The sequence below is a fragment of the Eriocheir sinensis genome, chromosome 9 (genome assembly GCF_024679095.1).
Source record: "Eriocheir sinensis breed Jianghai 21 chromosome 9, ASM2467909v1, whole genome shotgun sequence".
Classification (NCBI taxonomy): Eukaryota; Metazoa; Arthropoda; class Malacostraca; order Decapoda; family Varunidae; genus Eriocheir; species Eriocheir sinensis.
Genome location: NC_066517.1, coordinates 11,714,318 through 11,734,534, shown reverse-complemented (window position 1 = coordinate 11,734,534; position 20,217 = coordinate 11,714,318). Strand labels below are relative to the sequence as shown.

The following is a 20,217-nucleotide window of genomic DNA, read 5'->3' as shown; positions in this document are numbered from 1 at the left end:
CTGCTCAACAACTCCAACAACGGCTACACCTGGATAGGATTATTGTTGCTACCTGGATTTTATTATTGCTATTATTGCTAGTTGGATTCTATTTTTTTCTTTTTTTTTAGAGTGAAGGAGGCAGCCAACAAACCAGACACTGTTACACCTGGATGATACAGTTGTTGCTACCTCGATATTATTATTATTACTATCATTACTACTTGGGTACTATTTTTTTAGGGTAAAGGAGGTAGGTCAAGGGAAAAAAAGTGAGGGAAAAACTGCTATTACTATTATTTTCTATGCTATTAACTATTCTATCAGCTATACTATTACTATTGCTATCATTACTACTTGGGTACTATTTTTTAGGGTAAAGGAGGTAGGCCAAAGGAAAAAAAGTGAGGAAAAAAATGCTATTACTATTATTTTCTATGCTATTAACTATTCTATCAGCTATACTATTACTATTGCTATCATTACTACTTGGGTACTATTTTTTAGGGTAAAGGAGGTAGGCCAAGGGAAAAAAAGTGAGGAAAAAAATGCTATTACTATTATTTTCTATGCTATTAACTATTCTATCAGCTATACTATTACTATTGCTATTATTACTACTTGGGTACTATTTTTTTTTTTTAGAGGAAAGGAGGCAGCTCATGGGCAAAAAAAAATGAGGGAAAACCTGCTATTACTGACTATTATTTTCTATGCTATTAACTATTCTATTAGCTATACTATTACAATTGCTATTATTACTCTTGGGTACTATTTTTTTTAGAGTAAAGGAGGCAGATCAAGGGTAAAAAAAAGAAAGTGAGGAAAAAACGCTATTACTGACTATTATTTTCTATGCTATTAACTATTCTATCAGCTATATTATTACCATTGCTATTATTACTACTTGGGTACTATTTTTATTTTTTTTTAGAGTAAAGGAGGCAACTTAAGGCAATAAAAAGTGAGGATACAAAACTGCTATTTCGAACTATTATTTTCTATGCTATTAACCATTCTATCAGCTGTACTATTACTATTGCTATTATTACTGTTACGATACTACTTTTTTAGAGGAAAGGATGCAGGCCAAGGCAAAAAAAGTGAGGATAAAAAACTGCTATTACTGACTATTATTTTCTATGCTATTTACTATTCTATGAGCTATACTATTACTATTGCTATTATAACTATTACGATAGGAGGCAGCTCAAGTGCAAAAAAAAAAAGTGAGGAAAAATGCTATTAACTAATCTATCAGCTTACTATTACTTTTTTTTTTTTTTTTCGTTGTTGCCTGTGGCGCCGGTAGGCATCTTCCTGGTGGGGCCTGATGGTCGGCCCAAGGCTTCTTCCAGGTGGGGCCTGATGGTCGGCCCAGCCCGTTCTGGCGCAGGCGAGTGTTTATAGTGGCGCCATCTTGCATTGGCTCATGCTGCCCCCCGGAACTCGTTCTTGATTCGCTTGGACGGCTTCCTCTAGAGTCCGGGTTGATGGGTGGTCTTCAGGACAGCATGTGGGTAGTTTTAAGCCACTCGGCGGTGACTGAAAAATCCGAGTGGTAGCGTGAGGATTCGAACCCGCGTCGTCCATCACGCGGCGAATGTGGGTCCAGTACGCTACCAGTTCGGCCACCGCCTACCCTAATTACTATTACTATCATTACTACTTGGGTACTATTTTTTTAGAGTAAAAGAGGCAGGTCAAAAGCAAAAAAAAGTGAGGGAAAAACTGCTATTACTGACTATTATTTTCTATGCTACTAACTATTCTATCAGCTATACTATTACTATTGCTATTATTACTACTTGGGTACTATTTTTTTAGAGTAAAAGAGGCAGGTCAAGGGCAAAAAAAAAAGTGAGGAAAAAAACCGCTATTACTGTTTTTATCTATACTATTAACTGTGCTATTAACTATATATATATATATATATATATATATATATATATATATATATATATATATATATATATATATATATATATATATATATATATATATATATATATATATATATATATATTGATAAACCTAAATAAAACGAGGAAATAGAAAAACCTTAAATTCAAGTATGGGAAAGAAAAAAAGAATTGGTAAATAAATAAAATAAAACCAGTAAAAGTAAGAATAGCGTCCATAAGTATGCTATTAACTATACTATTATTAACTATCTGGATACTATTATTAACTATTAGTAACTTTATTTTCATTCCTTTATATATTTTCCTTTTTTCCTGTCATTAACTCTTACAAGCTTTTTTTCATTCCTTTATACATTTTCCTCTTTTTCTATGTCATTATCTCTTACTAGCTTTTTTTCACTCCTTTATATATTTTCCTTTTTTCTATGTCATTAACTCTTACAAGCTTTTTTTTACTCCTTTATATATTTTCCTTTTTTCAATGTCATTAACTCTTACAAGCTTTTTTTTACTCCTTTATATATTTTCCTTTTTTCAATGTCATTAACTCTTACTAGCTTTTTTTTACTCCTTTATATATTTTCCTTTTTTTTCTATGTCAACTCTTACTAGCTTTTTTTCACTCCTTTATATATTTTTCCTTTTTTTCTCTCTCTATGACAACCGCTCAGCCAATTAAGTCACGGCAATTCCTGAACACGATCATAATTGTTGCTAACTCGATTTTTGGTACTGGATATGTTTATGATACATGATTTTATACGAATTTAACTTTTTGCTGTTTACTTATTTACTTATTTTCCTTACTTTGATTGTTGAGCCGCACACCTCCGAGGTAATCACGGGTTCACTATAATTATTTTTACTGTTTCATTTCTTTATTTCACTGACTGTTTTTCATCCTCTTTTTTTTTTCTTGAGGTTAGGTCGGTGCGTGAGTTTATGGCTTCGTGAGATATATATTTTTTTTTCCTTTTCTTTTATGGTTTGAATGTTTTTTAGAGTTATTGATTTCACCAACTGTTTTTCATTCTTTTATTTTTTTTTTTCTTGTGGTGGATCGGTACGTGAGTTTATGGGTTCGTAAGACATACTTTTTCTCCTCTCCTTCTTTTTAGTGTGTGTGTGTGTGTGTGTGTGTGTGTGTGTGTGTGTGTGTGTGTGTTTTAGGATTAACGGTAGATGGCGTTTCTTTATCTTTGGGGCGTAACGATAGATGGCGTGTGAGTCTTTATGAGGTAAGTAAAGTTCGATGCATACGCTATTGCTGCGCGTGGCTCCGGTGCTCATCTCTGTACTATTGGCCAAGATAAACTATAGGGCCAAGGGTCTTAATGACGGTAAAGGAATAATCTTCCCTTCTCTCTTCCTCTTTCCCGCTCTCTTCCATTCTTCCCCTCTTCCCTTTTTCCCCTCTTCCCTCTCTTCCCCTCCCTTCCCTCACACTTTTTCCCCTCTTTGCGTTTAAACATTGTTGTTGTTGTTGTTGTTTTTGTTGTTGTTTAAGTTCACGGCCGTAGGGAATGTGTTCTAAATGATAAAGATGATATTTTCTCCTCTTTGGGCTACTCTAGACAAACAAACTCTCTCTCTCTCTCTCTCTCTCTCTCTCTCTCTCTCTCTCTCTCTCTCTCTCTCTCTCTCTCTCTCTCTCTCTCTCTCTCTCTCTCTCTCTCTCTCTCTCTCTCTCTCTCTCTCTCTCTCTCTTACACAGACACATGTTACACCAGGACCTAGTACCTATTACACTACATTACATAGCGGCACTAGTTTTTAGGCTAAAGGGAACTGAGTTAATATCCCCTGTCTGAAAGCCTAACCTGGGTACTGTTCACAAATTGTTCAGCCACTGGTTCACAAACAGTTTATATTGTTGCCGGTGTGTGAACTGCTGAGGCAGCTGACCGGATGCAAGGAGACGGTTCCATAACAACGTAAATTATTCCTCTCTCTCTCTCTCTCTCTCTCTCTCTCTCTCTCTCTCTCTCTCTCTCTCTCTCTCTCTCTCTCTCTCTCTCTCTCTCTCTCTCTCTCTCTCTCTCTCTCTCTCTCTCTCTCTCTCTCTCTCTCTCTCTCTCTCTCTCTCTCTCTCTCTCTCTCTCTCTCTCTCTCTCTCTCTCTCTCTCTCTCTCTCTCTCTCTCTCTCTCTCTCTCTCTCTCTCTCTCTCTCTCTCTCTCTCTCTCTCTCTCTCTCTCTCTCTCTCTCTCTCTCTCTCTCTCTCTCTCTCTCTCTCTCTCTCTCTCTCTCTCTCTCTCTCTCTCTTTCTCTCTCTCTCTCTCTCTCTCTCTCTCTCTCTCTCTCTCTCTCTCTCTCTCATTTTTTCCTTTTCTTGTTTGCTTTTGTTTCTTGTTTTGCTGCATTTTCCTTTTATCCCTTTCCCTATCGTTTAACTGTTGCCTTTTTTTCGTTCTCTTTCTCTTACTTCTCATTCCTCCCCCTCCTCCACGTCCTCCTCCTCCTCCTCCTCCTCGTCCTTTTTCTTCTACTCCTACTTCTCTTCATCCTCATCCTCAGCATCATCCTCACCATCATCCTTATTCTCACCCTCCTCCTCCTGCTCCTCCTCCGTTAATTCTCTCCCGCGCCCCGCCATAAATCACGGCGGCGTTTCGGAAAATACGATCAACGCAAAAAGATGTTCGCGGAGGAGGATGAAAAATGGTAACACAATAGGTTTAGTGGTATAAATTCTCTCTCTCTCTCTCTCTCTCTCTCTCTCTCTCTCTCTCTCTCTCTCTCTCTCTCTCTCTCTCTCTCTCTCTCTCTCTCTCTCTCTCTCTCTCTCTCTCTCTCTCTCTCTCTCTCTCTCTCCTCCCCTCCCCTCCTCCCCTCCCCTCTTCCCCTCTTCTCTTCCCCTCTTCTCTTTCCCTCTCTTCCCCTCTCTCTTTCCTCCCCCTTCTCTGTCTTCCCCTTTCCTTCCCTCTCTTCCCCTCTCTCTTTCCTCCCCCTTCTCTGTCTTCCCCTTTCCTTCCCTCTCTTCCCCTTTCCTTCCCTCTCTTCCCCTTTCCTTCCCACTATTTCCCTCCCGTCCCTCTCACTCTTCCCCTCCCTTCCCCCTCACTCTTCCCCTCCCGTCCCTCTCACTCTTCTCCTCCCTTCCCCCTCACTTTTCCCTCCCTACCCCCACTCTTCCCTCCTTCCCCCTCACTTTGCCCCTCCCTCTCCCTCACTTTTCCCCTCCCTCGCCCTCCCTCTTTCCCTCCCTCTCTCTCCCCCTCTCTCTCTCCCTCTCCCCCTCTTTCCCCCATCCCTCCTCTCTCTCCCACCCATCCCTCACCATCCCTGAGTTACAGTGTTGCATCGTTCACCATCAGCAAACATTTAAATTGTATACGGATAAAAAGCATCGTAAATCCGGCGGGCGGCGATGATCTACTATTCATCTGCCGAGAATTTATGAAGGGCGAGGCAGCAAAAACAACCCCCCCCCCCCCATCCATACGTCAGCTCGGGGCAATGCAGGCAAATCACACGCCAATTATATGATGCAGAAGAATAAATGGTTGGTTCGAGCCCCGGGGAAGGAATATACACGAATTGAATGACGGATTATAAGGGGCTGAATCCTCCTCGGGTGAAGACACCGTATAGACGACAAAACCTAACATCCTTTCGCCAAATGTTCGAGTGATTCGGATTAATAAGGGAATAATAATAAGGGAATTACATGATGAAGAAGAATAAGAGCACCGGAGAAGGAAGGAGTATAGATGAATGGGGGATGATTTTAAGGGACTGAATCCTCCTCCTCCTCCTCCTGTGTATAGATGACGAAACCGAAATGGAGAACGAATGGAGAATGGGGAACGAGAAGAAGAATAAATGGTTTGGCTGGTTGGAACTCCTCATGGAAAGGAGTATAGACGAATGGGGGATGAGTATAAAGGACTGAATCCTCCTCCGCCTCCTGCGTATAAATGCCGAAACGGAAATGGAGAACGAATGGAGAATGGAGAACGAGAAGAAGAATAAATGGTTTGGCTGGTTGGAGCGCCTCATGGAAAGGAGTATAGACGAATGGGGGATGAGTATAAGGGACTGAATTCTCCTCCTCCTCCTCTACTGACACCAAATATTATCCTTCTGTCATATTATGTTCGAGTGATGTGGAGTAATAAGGGATTAATAAGAAGGGAATTAAATGATGCAGAATAAATGGTTTTAGAGCCACACAGGCAGGAGTACAGACGAATGGAAGGAGAGTATAAGGGATTGGATTCTCCTCCGTTGCTGAAGATTGAGTATGGACGACGAAACCAAACATTATCCTTTTGTTGTATGTTCTATTGAAGCGAAGAAAATAAGAATAAGAGGAATAAGAAGGGACTAAAAGGAATAAGGGAAAATAGACGAAGTTTGTAATAATGAGTGAGTTGTACGTGTAAAGAAAACGATAGAAAAGAAAAAAGTATTGAGCAAAGAGGAATAACGAGAGAATACGACATATGAAGTGGGCTGTGTAATGTGAAGTGTGTGAAGTGAGTTGTGACGGTAGTGAGAATGACAGAAGAGGAAAAAATATATTGGTGATACGAAATGAGGCTTCGTTTACTCGTATATGATACAGAATAATGAATGAGTTGGACCTGGAAGAGTTGGTCATTACTTAGTCAAAACGATAGACAAAGCCGTTATGGAGGATATGGGAAAATGTTTTGTTAGAATGTTACTGAATAATGAATTAGTTGTACCGAGAAGAGATGAGTAATATTCGGAAAATTACAGAGGATATGGAAAAACGCTATGCTGGTATGTTGGTGAATGGTCAGTGAGTTGTACCAGAAAGAGATGACCAAAATGAAGGAAAAAATATAAATAAAGTATAATGGAAAAATACTTTGTATGTTACTGAGTAATGAATAACTTGTACCAGAGAGAGATTAACAAAGTGAAGGAAAACAGTAGAAAAAAGACCAGAATGAATGAAAATAATAAAGAAATAAGCAATTAGTAAGGATATGAAAAAATGCTTTGTTTGTATGTTAATGAATCGTGAATGACTTGTACCAGAGAGAGATTACCAAAGTGAAGGAAAACAGTATAAAGAAAACAAAATGAATGAAAACAATAAAGAAAAAAGCCATTACGAAGGATATGAAAAAATGCTTTACTTGTATGTTAATGAATCATGAGTGATTTTTACCAGAGAGATTACCAGAATGAAGGAAAAAATCAAAAACAAAAAGACCAAAATGAATGCAAAAAAAAGTTATTGTGAATATGGAAAAAATGCTCTGTTATCAAATATGTTACCAAATGTTACCAAATAATGAATGACTTGTAAAGGAAAGAGATTGATAAAATGAAAAATAACAATAGGGAAGAGATGACCTAAATGAATGAAAACAATGAAGAAGAAAAGCAATTAGGAAGGATATGGGACAATGCTTAGTTAGATTGTCACTGAGTATAGGAATGAGCTAAACTAGAAACAGATGACAATAATGAAGAAAAATAGAAAATAGGTGACCAAAAATTAATGAAAAACAGAGAAAGAGTAGTTATTTAAGATATGAAAAAGAATACTTAGTTGGTTTGATAGTAAATAATTAATGAGTTATACCAAAAACAGATGACGAAAATGAAGAAAACAATAAAAAAATGACCAAAATTAATGAAAAATAATAGAAGAAAAAACAACTATTAAAGAGTAAGGAAAAATACTTAATTGGTATATTACTGAATAAGGAATGAGCTATACTAGAAAAAGATGACAATAATGAAGAAAAATAGAAGTGACCAAAAATTTATGAAAAACAGAAAGAGTAATCATTAAGGATATGAAAAAAAATACTTAGTTGGTTTGATAGAAAATAATTACTGAGCTATACCATAAACAGATGACGAAAATTAAAAAAAATAAGTGACCAAAATTAATGAAAAATGAAAGAAGAAAAAAAACAGCTATTAAGAGTAAGGAAAAGTACTCAATTCGTATATTACTGATTAATTAATGAGCTACACTAAAAACAGATGACCATAATGAAAGAGAAGAAAAAAACAAGTACAACAATGTCCTACTTACGAAATTAATTGCTTCCAGATGTTCTTACGATTAATCTGAGCTTTACGAAACCCGAAATTTAGTGTTGGTGATGCTTCTGAACTTAATCCTCCACCCACGTACAGATAAGCTTCCATTCCTTTCATCATTCTACTTCTTTTCCATAGTTCCTTCATTCACTGTCCTCCTTTTCCTTCTATAATTCCCTTAACCACTGTCCTAATTTTCCCTCTATAATTCCCTTAGCCACTGTCCTCCTTTTCCTTCTATAATTCCCTTAACCAGTCCTAATTTTCCTTCTATAATTCCCTTAATCACTGTCATCCTTTTCCTTCAATAATTCCCTTAACCACTGTCCTAATTTTCCCTCTATAATTTCCTTAACCACTGTCCTCCTTTTCCTTCTATAATTCCCTTAACCAGTCCTAATTTTCCTTCTATAATTCCCTTAAACACTGTCATCCTTTTCCTTCTATAATTCCCTTAATCACTGTCCTCCTTTTCCCTCTATAATTCCCTTAACCACTGTCCTCCTTTTCCTTTCTATAATTCCCTTTTCCTGCCTATAATTCCTTCATCACTGTCCTCCTTTTCCTTTCTATAATTCCCTTTTCCTGCCTATAATTCCCTCATCACCGTACTCCTTCTCCTTTCTATAGTAAATTCTTCACTATTCTCCTTTTCCTTTGTTTAACTTCCTCATCATCACTCCTCCTTTTTCTGTCAATAATTCCCTCATTCACCATTCTCCTTTTACTTTCTTTTATTTCTCATCACTATACTCCTTTTTCTATCTATAATTCTTTCACTTCACTATTCTCCTTTTTCTTTCTAAAGTTCCCCTTTCATCACTCTACTCCTTCTCCTTTCAATAATTCCCTCACTCACTATTCACGTTTTCCTTTCTATAATTCCCTCATCACTATACTCTTTTTTTCTTTCTGTAATTCCCTCTCAATCTTGTTCTCCTTTTCCTTTCTAAAGTTCCCCTTCATCACTCTACTCCTTTTCCTTTCTATAGTTCCCCCTTTCACACCTTTTGCTCTCCTTTTGCTTTCTATAACTCTCTCTCAATCACTATTCTCCTTTTCCTCTCTACATTTCGTTCTCGTCACTGTCCTCCTTTCTATTCTTCCTTTAGTCACTGTCCTCCTTAGTTTCCCTATAATTGTGGGTTCCATTGGAACTGAAGGCCGCGGATTGACTCTCGAACGAAGTAGCATTTGGCATCATTTTTATATAAGAGGATTACTTAGTTCTACCTTCGAAATCGCTTTGTGGATTTACGAATTTACCCACAACTCGAGTTCACATAATTAGGGACTGCCTGTGTTGCCTTTCGCCTACATACACGGTTTAAACACGTACAAAATATAAAGAGATCAGTAAGTGCAGAGTGAATAGTGTGGGAAAGAGGTCTAGATGAGCTGTGTGTGTTTCCAGTAAGTTTAACGGAAAAATATGAGTTCAGTGTGATCGATGGAAATGGAGTTAACTATAGACATCACATGCGTACCTGGGCTATAATGAGACCTAGGTTTAATGGTAATAATGACGATGATGATGATGATGATGATGATGATGATGATGATGATGATGATGATGATGACGTTGACGTTGACGAGGTAATGATTATGATGAAGATAACAGTAATGATGTGATGATAATGAGAACAAGAACAAGAGGAGCAAGAATAAGAAGAGCAGGAACAAGAACAACAATAAAAAGAACATAAATAACAAAAAACTAGAAGAGAAACATCAACAAGAACAAGAACAAAAAAATCAGAAAAACAAGATGAATGATAATAACAACACAGCACTAATACTAACAAAAAAACATGAACAACAACACTAATAACAATAACAATAAACAACAACAGCAGCAGCAACAAAACCCATGCATGCAACCCTCCCACTAACGACTGCCACTGGATCACCTTTCCCAACCCACCCCCAAAACACCCCAACCCACCACAACCCACCCCACCCAACCCCGTCCCCTGCATCCTACTTCACCCAACACCATCCCCGCCCCTCCCAGCCCCAACACTCTATCCCCTCCCCTGCAGAACACATTTAAAAGCATAACAAAGCACGCGGTATAAAAGCCCAACAAGGAGGGGGACTATAATATTATAATCCCCAGGTGGACAGCAATGCCTTGAGCACCACTAAAAGGCTGCGTCGGTGGGGGGTTAAGAGAAGGACGCAGCAGGGAGAGGAGAGGAGAGGTGGGGAGGACAGGGTCAGGTATAACAGGTAAAGGTGATGGCACAAGACGGAGGTTACAGGTTACGAGACGCCACAAGCTCCCGCTGTACACCTGTCCTGCTCACCTGTATTGGCATGGACTTGCTGCCGTGTTGAGTTAGTGATCGATGGACTGAGTGGTCTGAATTAATGACCGAGTGACAATTTCCATCCTGACATAACTATTTCACCTGGAATGACACTTACTGGGGATTGACTGGCAAATTTTCATACTGGCATAACCTGTTCACTTGAATTTACACTTGCTCTCCATCTTGTTCAAATTAATACTTGACTGAGTGACTGACAAATTTCCACATTGACATTTCTTTACTTGGATTTATTTACATACCTGATCATTACCTTGTATTAATCAACTTTGACTACTGCCTGTCGACTGAATGGCTGACTGAGTGACTGACATAATTTATTTATTTGCTTACTACATTACTGAGTGGATGTATGACTGACTGACTGACTGACTAGCTGACTGAATGACTGAGATATTTGCTTACTAATTGACTGAACTGTTCTATGACTGAGTGACTGACTGACTAACATATTTGCTTACTAAATTACTGAATGGCTATATGACTGACTGACTGACTAGCTGACTGAATGACTGGGATATTTGCCTACTAACTGACTGAATGGTTGTTTGACTGACTGACTGAGTGACTGACCGACATATTTGCATACAGACTGACTCAGCAGTTGTAAATTGACTGACTGACTGACTGACTGACTGATTCCTTTGATTGGGTCACTTATTCGATTAAACTCCATTTCCTTATTTTTTTTCCTTTAATTATTGCTATCGGTTTCCTTCTCTATCTGTTTCTACAATGTTATTTTTTTCCACGTAAAAGTTCTATTTCATTTCATTTTTGTTTCGCCATTATGCGCACTTCTGCATTTTACTTGTTTATTTTTTTCTTTGGTTATTCCCTGCGTGGGGGCTGACCCTCTTTTTTTTTTCTTTTATTCACTTTTTTTTTCTTTATTTCTTTCTTCCCCCTTGGTTCCCTCATGCATGCACTTCTTTTTTTTTATTTTCTGATATTCCACTAAAACCGTATTCCGAATGCAAGCTTCCCTCATTTAATCGCTAGGAAACATTTTGCAATCAAATATTTTTTTATGTTATTATCAACCATATTTACGAGTATATGTTTGATAATGGAAAAAAAGGTTTGATTACTACCTCTACATCTACCACCACCCCCAGTATACTACCACTACTACTACTATTACTACCACCTCGCAACACAATATTGACCTCTCTTTTGGCCGCTCTTCTAGACTCTTTTTTATACAGGGGTAGTGATTAGCAGGCTTTTTTATCTTCTTTTTTAACCTTAACCTACTTCCTTGACCAATAAAAACTCCTCCTCCTCCTCCTCGTCCTTCTCCTCCTCCTCCTCCTCGTCCTCGTCCTCGTCCTCGTCTTACTCTTACTCTTACGCTTACTCCTCCTCCTCCTCCTACAACTACTACTACTACTACTGCTGCTACTACTACTACTATAACAAACAACAACAACAACAACAACATCCAAATAACAACATGAACCATTAAAAGAGATAAAGAAAAGACTCGCAATTACCTTTCTCCTCCGGCGTTGGTGTTGGTGTTGTTGTCGGTGGTGGTGGTGGTGGTGGGCGGGGGGTCACATTCAGGGCTCAGTGGGGGTTCGGTCCGTCGTGTCCTGCCCCGCGTCAAGGCAGGACCCGACGACGTACTTCCGGCAGTCCCCATGTGACCCCCGACCCAGCCAGCGCCGCCACCCCGTGCTGTCCCGCCTGAGGAGAAAGAAAACAGTATATAAGTAAAGTAAACGATGAATAAGTAAGATGAGAAATGAAGAGAATAGACGAGAAGAAACAATCAATACAGTAAAACACTAAATAAGTCAGACGAAAAGAAGTGGAAAAGAAAAGAAAAGAGAAGAGAAAGGAAGAGAAGATTAGAGAAGAGAGAAGAGAAGAGAGGACAAGAAAAAAAAGAAACAATCAATAAGTATAGTAGAATAATAACAAAGGAAATGACAAACAAACAAACAGGAGAGAACACAGACAGTAAGATAGAGATATATACACACAAAGAGAAGTAATTAAGAAAGCAAACATGAAACTAAATGGATAGCAAAATAAAGACAGACACAAAGATAGATAGATACAGGATAGATACAGCCACAGAGTTAAATACGAAGACAGGAAAAGGAAGAGGGAGACAAACACACAGGTAGATACAAATAGACACACTGACACACACACACAAAAAAAAAACATACCAACACACAGATCAACAAATTAACAAACATACATACAAATAAACAAAAAATACATCAACTTACGAACGAACAAACAGCCAAACACACACACCCAAATAAAAAACGAAACATATTAACACTGTCGAAAATAAAATAAAAGAAAAAAGGCAGATACAGAGACAAGTAGAGACACACTGACACACAAACACACACAAAAAAACAACACATACCAACACACAGATCAACAAATAAACAAACATGCATACAAATAAACAAAAATACATCAACTTACGAACGAACAAACAGCCAAACACGCACACACAAAAAAAGCGAATCATATAAACACTGTCGAAAATAAAATAAAAGAAAAAAAGGGGCCAGCACTGCATCAGGCATTGTCACACCTGCGCCGGGAAAGTGATGGATCGGCGAAACAGGTGTAAAGGGGCAACTAATGGAGCGGCGCCGCGATGACTGATGACTCTGACTGTTCACACCACTGGGGGGGGAAGGGGAGGGGGAGGGGGCGGGGGAGGGGGAGGGGGACAGGGGGAATGGGTAGGGGTAGAGTGGACGAAAAGGGAAAGGACAGAATGTGGAAGGAAGTGGGGGAGAGGAAGAGGAGAGGGCCGGGGAGATAAAAGAGGGGAGAAGAGGGGAAAAGGGGCAGTGACATAGGTTGGGGAGGGGTTGAGTGGAAGAAGAGGGGAGAGAACGGGGAAAGGAGGGAGAGGAGGAGAGGGGAGGAGGAAGTAAAATGGGGGAAAGGGACAGAATGAGGAAGGGAGGGAGAGGAGGAGGAGGGAAGAGGGCAGTGAGATGGGAGGGGGCAAGGGGTAGAGGGGACGGAAAGGGAAACGGCAGAATGTGGAAGGCAGGAAGGGAGGAGGGGAAGGGGGTGATGGGAATGGTGAGGGGAGAGGAGGAGGAAAGGGGGAAGTGAAATGAGAGGGAAAGGGAGAGGGATGAGTTCTGTTCACACCTAAGAGTATAAATGTATTGGTAACCATGAGAGGACAAACTAAAAGAAAGACATACAAAGGAGTAATTGACAGCTCTTTCGGCCACCTCTTCGGATTCTTTACAGGAGCAGCGAGTAGCGGGCTTTTTTATTGTTTCCTTATTTGTGTGCCCTTGTGCTGTTTCCTTTGCAGTAAAAAAAATAGGTTCTATCTACCATGCTCACTGTGTCTCGAGATAAAGATGATGCAGTGTAAGGGACGAACCAGCACCATTAACCTGTACATCTATCTTTTCCTTCATCAACCCACCTGTCCATAATATACCTCATTTATCAGCCTGTCTCTCTATCCCCGGTAGGCTTAGTTCGTGTACCTCAAGAAAAAGAAAAAGGTGAAACAGGATAACAACAAAAGGAGCCATCATCCAGTTACTCTATCGCTTTAAAACCTACATCCCCATTGTGATTACTCTATTCATTCTTCCCTTCCACAGCGGGTCTCCTTCACTAGTATACCACATGAATAAATATACAAGACGACATCTATCAGTCTTTCCGTCGTCTTCATTACTTTCCTATGTATCCTGTAACTTATTTGCTGATTACTCTATTCATTCCTCCCTTCCACAGCGGGTCTCCTTCACTAGTATACCACATGAATAAATATACAAGACGACATCTACCAGTCTTTCCGTCATCTTCATTACTTTCCTATGTATCCTGAAATTTATTTGCTGATTACTCTATTCATTCCTCCCTTCCACAGCGGGTCTCGTTCACTAGTATAAATATACAAGAATAAATATACAAGACATCTACCAATCTTCCTGTCATTACTTTTCTATGTTTCCTGTAACTTATTTGCTGATTATTCATTCCTCCCTTCCACAGCGGGTCTCGTGCACTGGTACCACGGGGACAAGATGCTGCAGTACGAGGGTCAGGCCAGCATCATCACACGGGGGGACAAGACAGGCGTGACCTCCTACCTCTCCGTGCCCCGAGCCGAGCCGCGCCACGCCGGGAACTACACCTGCTGACCCACCTTTGCACGGCCCGCCTCCCTCCTTGTTACGGTGGTGCAAGGTAGGTAGATAGGTAGGTAAGGTAGTGGTGTAGGTAGGTAGGTAGGGAGGTAAGTGGGGGTAGGTAAGGCAGGTAGAGGGAGAGGAAGGGAGGGAAGTGTTTTTTTTTTTTTTTACAGTAAAGGAAGCAGTTCAAGGGAAAAAAAAATTGTAGCGGCAGGGGTTGAGAGAGACAATCAATACCCTTTTCTGCTTTATTCCGACTGACTCCTTCACACTTAGCAGGTCAAGACATCAAGTACCCTGAAGCTCCGAAGCACACACACACACACACACACACACACACACACACACACACACACACACCAGTGAAAATGAAACATTATCAACAACAATCGTCAAGACTCAGGGCACGAAACAAGCATCTCTTAATACAATAACAAATGGCATTTACTCGGCAATCGCACTCACACCACACAAGTGAAGAAAAAAAAAGTTCGCTAAACGCTGCTAGTGTTTGTGTGTATACTTGTGTTTGCGTGTGTGTGTGTGTGTGTGTGTGTGTGTGTGTGTGTCAATTTACGAGGAGAAAAATCTACACGTCGAGTAACATACGGCACAGTTAGGGCGACGCCAATCAACATCCGACGCCAACGTATAATATAATAGAATGACACACACACACACACACACACACACACACACACACACACACACACACACACACACACACACACACATACCGATTCTGTGAGCTATCAATCTCCCGAACCACTCTTTTTCAACCCTGAACCACTATCACCCCTGTATTCCGGCGACACCACTGACACACACGCACTAACTCACCAATAACTCTTTTTATCAATCCCAGACAACTAACAAAAACCTAACCAAATCTCACCTCACCCAAACCTAACCAAATCTCACCTCACCCAAACCTAACCTAAACTAACCTTACTTGACACATCCTAACCCAACAAACCCTGGCTTATACTAACTACTAACCTTACCTAATAAAACATAATCTAGTCTAACCTCACCTAACCTAACCTGACCAGTCCTAACCCTAGCTTTAATTGACCAAACCTAACCTCACTTCACCTAATCTAATCTAACTTAACCTAACCTAACCTCACCTCAACATGCCTGACCATAATCTCACCTACCCTAACTTAACCTTACCCTAACCTCACCTCACCTATCCTAACCTAACCTCACCTCACCTCACCAGCCCAACCTCACTTCACCTAATCTAACCTAACTTAACCTAACCTAACCTCACCAGACCTAACCTCACCTCAACATGCCTGACCATAATCTCACCTGCCCTAACCTAACCTTACCCCAACCTCACCTCACCTATCCTAACCTAACCTAACCATGCCTGACCATAACCTCACCTACCCTAACCTAACCTTGCCCTAACCTCACCTCACCTATCCTAACCTAACAACCTAGCCTAACCTCACCAGACCAAACCTCACCTCAACATGCCTGATCATAATCTCACCTACCCTAACCTAACCTTACCCTAACCTCACCTCACCTACCCTAACCTAACGTCGTCTCACCTCACCTCACCTCAAACCCACAACCCACCCACAACAGACCCTTTCATCCCCCTAATCTGGTCTTGGTCTCGGTGCAGGGGAACAACCGGCGGCCGTGCAGACAGGCGTAGCCCACAGACCCCTGGCAGCCCTGACCGCACCACTCCTACTGGGGGCGCTGCAGGTGTGGGCGGCGGCGAGGCTGAGATGATGAGCCACACGCCGGGAGCCACAGCCGAGCCACAGGGAGCCACAGACGCACCTGAACAGCCTGACCTCTCACCTATCACCCTCCCTCTCGCTACCTTCCCTTCAAGACTGTGCAAGGTGGAGTGGGTGGAGTGGAAGGGCAACTGGAGTGGTACTGATTGCAGAGGAGTGAATAGGACCCGGAATGGAGTGGAAGGGGAAACGAAGTGGTGTATAAGGAGCTATGTACTGGAGTGGAAAGACCCCAAAACGTAGTGGAGTGAAAGTGATGAAGTGGAAGGGGAATGGAGTGATGGATAAGGAGCTTTGTACTGGAGTGGAAAGAGCCAGGAACGTGGTGGATTAAACGGGATGAAGTGGAGAAACGGTAAGGGGCTATAGTGGAAAAGGGAGTGAAATGGAAAGGATGGAGTAAGAAGAACGAGAAACGAAGTGGAATGAAAGTAATGGAGTGAAGGTACGGTATGGGGCTATAGTGGAAGGGTGAAGTGGAATGGAGAGGGCCGAAGTGGCATGAAGAGATGTAACTATAGTGGAAGGAGGCAGAACGGAGAGACAACTGGAGTGGGAGGCGGAGTGGATCAGTGAATGGTGTGGAAAGTGAAGCATCAGAGTAAAGAAGCTAAAGAGAGGAAAAGGGAGAAGGTGAAAAAGGGAGAACACGAAGAAGAACTGAAGGAACGAAGCAGAAAGTGGCGGTGTGGTGTCCCCAGCCTGGTGAACTAAGAGGCTAAAGAGGCCCAAGGATGCATAAGGAGACTACAAAGTGACAGTCAACCAACACACAACAACCCCTAAGAACATGTTTTCCCTACCTGACATCCTGACACCAACACCCTCAGAGCCTGGTGGAGTAAGATGCTGAAGAGACACAAGTATACACAAGGATACACAAAGATATGAGACTACAAAGTGACAGTCAACCTACACACAACATCCCCTAAGAACCTGTTTTCCCTACAGCCCTACCTTACACCAACACAATAGGAGCAACGAACGCGAAACAAGGAAGCCAACTCCCGCAGACTTTCCGGGAACACACCACAAGCCACCTTCCTCCTATCCCGAGCCGAGCCGCCGCCACCACGTTGAGCAAGTGAGCGACTCTACACAAGACTTAACCTTAAATCAGCGGCACAAATCGCCCAAGGGAAAACGCGAGAACTTGTTACGCCTCCCTTATCGTACCTCAGTGAATGTATCTCCGGGGCATGTCACAACCTCCTAGCTGGTGACAAACACACACACACACACACACACACACACACACAAGTACCCTTCCGTGAACTCTGCCTCCCCCGAGACTGTTTAGATAAGAGACTGACGTACTACACAGTGCCGCGCGTGTGTGTGTATATATTAAATTGATATGGTGAGCGAGTGTGTCGGGGTGAGGGAAATGTGATATTCTATTCCTATTCCCTACGTGTCCAAGGATAGCATAGCAGGTCCGTGGTGTGTCCGTCTGTATAGGGATGAAACTGATGTGTCTTGAGTGCGGATATGATGTGTGGGTGAGGGTATTTGATACGACCCTATGCTCCACGTGTCTAAAGGGAGATGATATGCCCTAGTGTAAGTACGAAACTGATATGTCCTTGATAATCATACATGTCCACTCCAAAAACTGACATGTCTTAACTAGATGTGTTTATGTCAAAAAGTTGAGGGTCTGGCATACTCCTCTAAGCGTGTTTACATGTCAAAAAAATACGAAGGCGATATGTCAGACATGTCCTAAGTGTATATATTATTCCTATGTTCTAGTGCACAAGTGTCCATTTAAAACAAACATCTGTGTATTATATTATTATGTGTGTGCTTGAGTGTTACACCGAAAACACTAATAATAGAAGGAGTGTTTGATTCTCTGATACTGAGTAGAGGTAATTCTATGACCAATAAAGACTACACTAAAACAAAACCAAGAATACGTGAGTGACCTTGCATAATAAAAAAGGACAGTACCTAACACTGTCCAGGTTAACTTTAATAAAAAAGGACATTACCTAAAACTGTCCAGGCTAACAAAGTGAATAGGCCCCGCCCCCTCACGCCCAGGGAACCAATCAAACGCGCTACTGCGTCTGAACAGCTTGAAAACTAATCAATCACAGAGCTGGGATGAGGAAGCGGGGCTTATTCTTAACTGATGACACGATGCAGAAAAGTAGGAGAAGTAGGAAGAGGAGGAGGAGAGGGAGGAAGAGGAGGAAGGGGGGGAAGAGAAAGAGACCGTTAACGTCCTCCCCCCCACACCAACCCCCACCACCCCACCCCACCCCCCCTCCTGTCTGTGTCACGGCCGCCAGCAGTCGATATTATTGTAAACGAGTGTGTGAATCATTAATTTTGATGTTCGTAACTCTAGACGAGGCAGATAATGTGTAGCGAAAAGTGTGTGTGTGTGTGTGTGTGTGTGTGTGTGTGTGTGTGTGTGTGTGTGTGTGTGTGTGTTTTAGTACGAATCAGGTTAAGTATTTGTATTAAGCGTAAGTTAAGACATGCATCAACTTGTGTTTTATTACGTGGCGTTGAAAAAAAAAAACTAATTAATCAACGTAAGGTAGAAAAGACAATGAAGAAAAAAAAAACATACACCTGAACGATCCTGCCGCCGTGCTATCCAATTAAAATGTGTAATATAATGAAGGTACATGACAGACAGGTGTGACAAACAGGTGTGTGTGTGTGTGCCTGTGCGTGTGCGTGTGTGGATGTGTGTGTGTGTGTGTGTGTGTGTGTGTGTGTGTGTGTGTGTGTGTGTGTGTGTGTGTGTGTGTGTGTGTGTGTGTGTGTGTGTGTGTGTGTGTGTGTGTGTGTGTGTGTGTGTGTGTGTGTGTGTGTGTGTGTGTGTGTGTGTGTGTATGCTTAATTAATTTTAGACCTGACGCCGCCTCCTGATTATGCCCAGGTAAAAAATTATTCCATTATAATTATTCTTCATTAAAAGTTCGATTGTTTTCATTATATCTCTTCGTTTACTTTGCATCTGGCCCCGAGCACTTACGGGAGGAGGAGGAGGAGGGAGGCGAGAATGAGCAGGAGGAGCAAGAGAATGAAAATTAAAATGGAAGGAACCAAAGAAAAAAAATGTGATGTGAGTGAAGGAGAAAATAGAGAGAGAGAGAGAGAGAGAGAGAGAGAGAGAGAGAGAGAGAGAGAGAGAGAGAGAGAGAGAGAGAGAGAGAGAGAGAGAGAGAGAGAGAGAGAGAACCCACAACGATTACCCATTTTCACTTTAGAAGAAAGGGAAAGAAAAGACAGTGAAAAATATGGACCGTAATTTCTTTTTTTTCTTCTTCTTTTTCTTCTCCTGTCGTTAGATTCCTGGTCGTTTTACCCACAATGCACCTGGGGGAGATTACCTGGAGGAGGAGGAGGAGGTGGAGGAAGAGGAGAAAGATACCTGAAGGGAAAGAATGTCGAAAGGAATTGAGGAGAGAAAGGAAACTGGAGAGAGAGAAAATTAAGGAATGGATTGAGTGATGGAAGGCAGTGGAGAGGAAAATGTTAAAAGGAATGGAGAGAATGAAGAAAATGGAGGAGAAATTGAGGAACGAATTGAGAAAAGGAAGAAAATGCAAAGGAAAATGTAAAAAGGAATGGCACAAATCAAGAAAATGGAGAACAATATTGAAGAAACGCATTGAGGAGGAAGAAAACGGAAGAGCAAAATGTTAAAAGAAATTGAGAAAATGAAGAAATTGGAGCAGAAATTGAGAAACGAATTATTGAGAGAAGGAAGAAGAAAATGAAGAGGAAAACAAGAAACGAATTGAAGAGGAAGAAAAAAATGGAGAGAAAATGTTAAAAGAAATTGAAGGAATGAAAAAAAATGGAGGAGTATTGAGAGAAGGAGGAAGAAGAAAATGTAGAGGAAAATTGAAGAAAGGAATCGAGAGGAGGAAAAAACTGGAGAAGAAAATGTTAAAAGAAGTTGAGAATAAAGAAAATGGAGAGAAGAATTAAGAAACGAATTGAGGAAGTAGAAAGAAGAAAACGGAAAGGAAGATTAAAGAAAGGAATTGAGAAGAG

The 20,217-nt window shown here is 41.1% G+C and overlaps 1 pseudogene; it reads left to right on the top strand.

Annotated features, from left to right (window-relative positions):
* Window positions 1–19,022, top strand: part of LOC126996280 (lachesin-like) — a 35,643-nt pseudogene extending 16,621 nt beyond the window's left edge.
* Window positions 19,023–20,217: the final 1,195 nt, after the last annotated feature.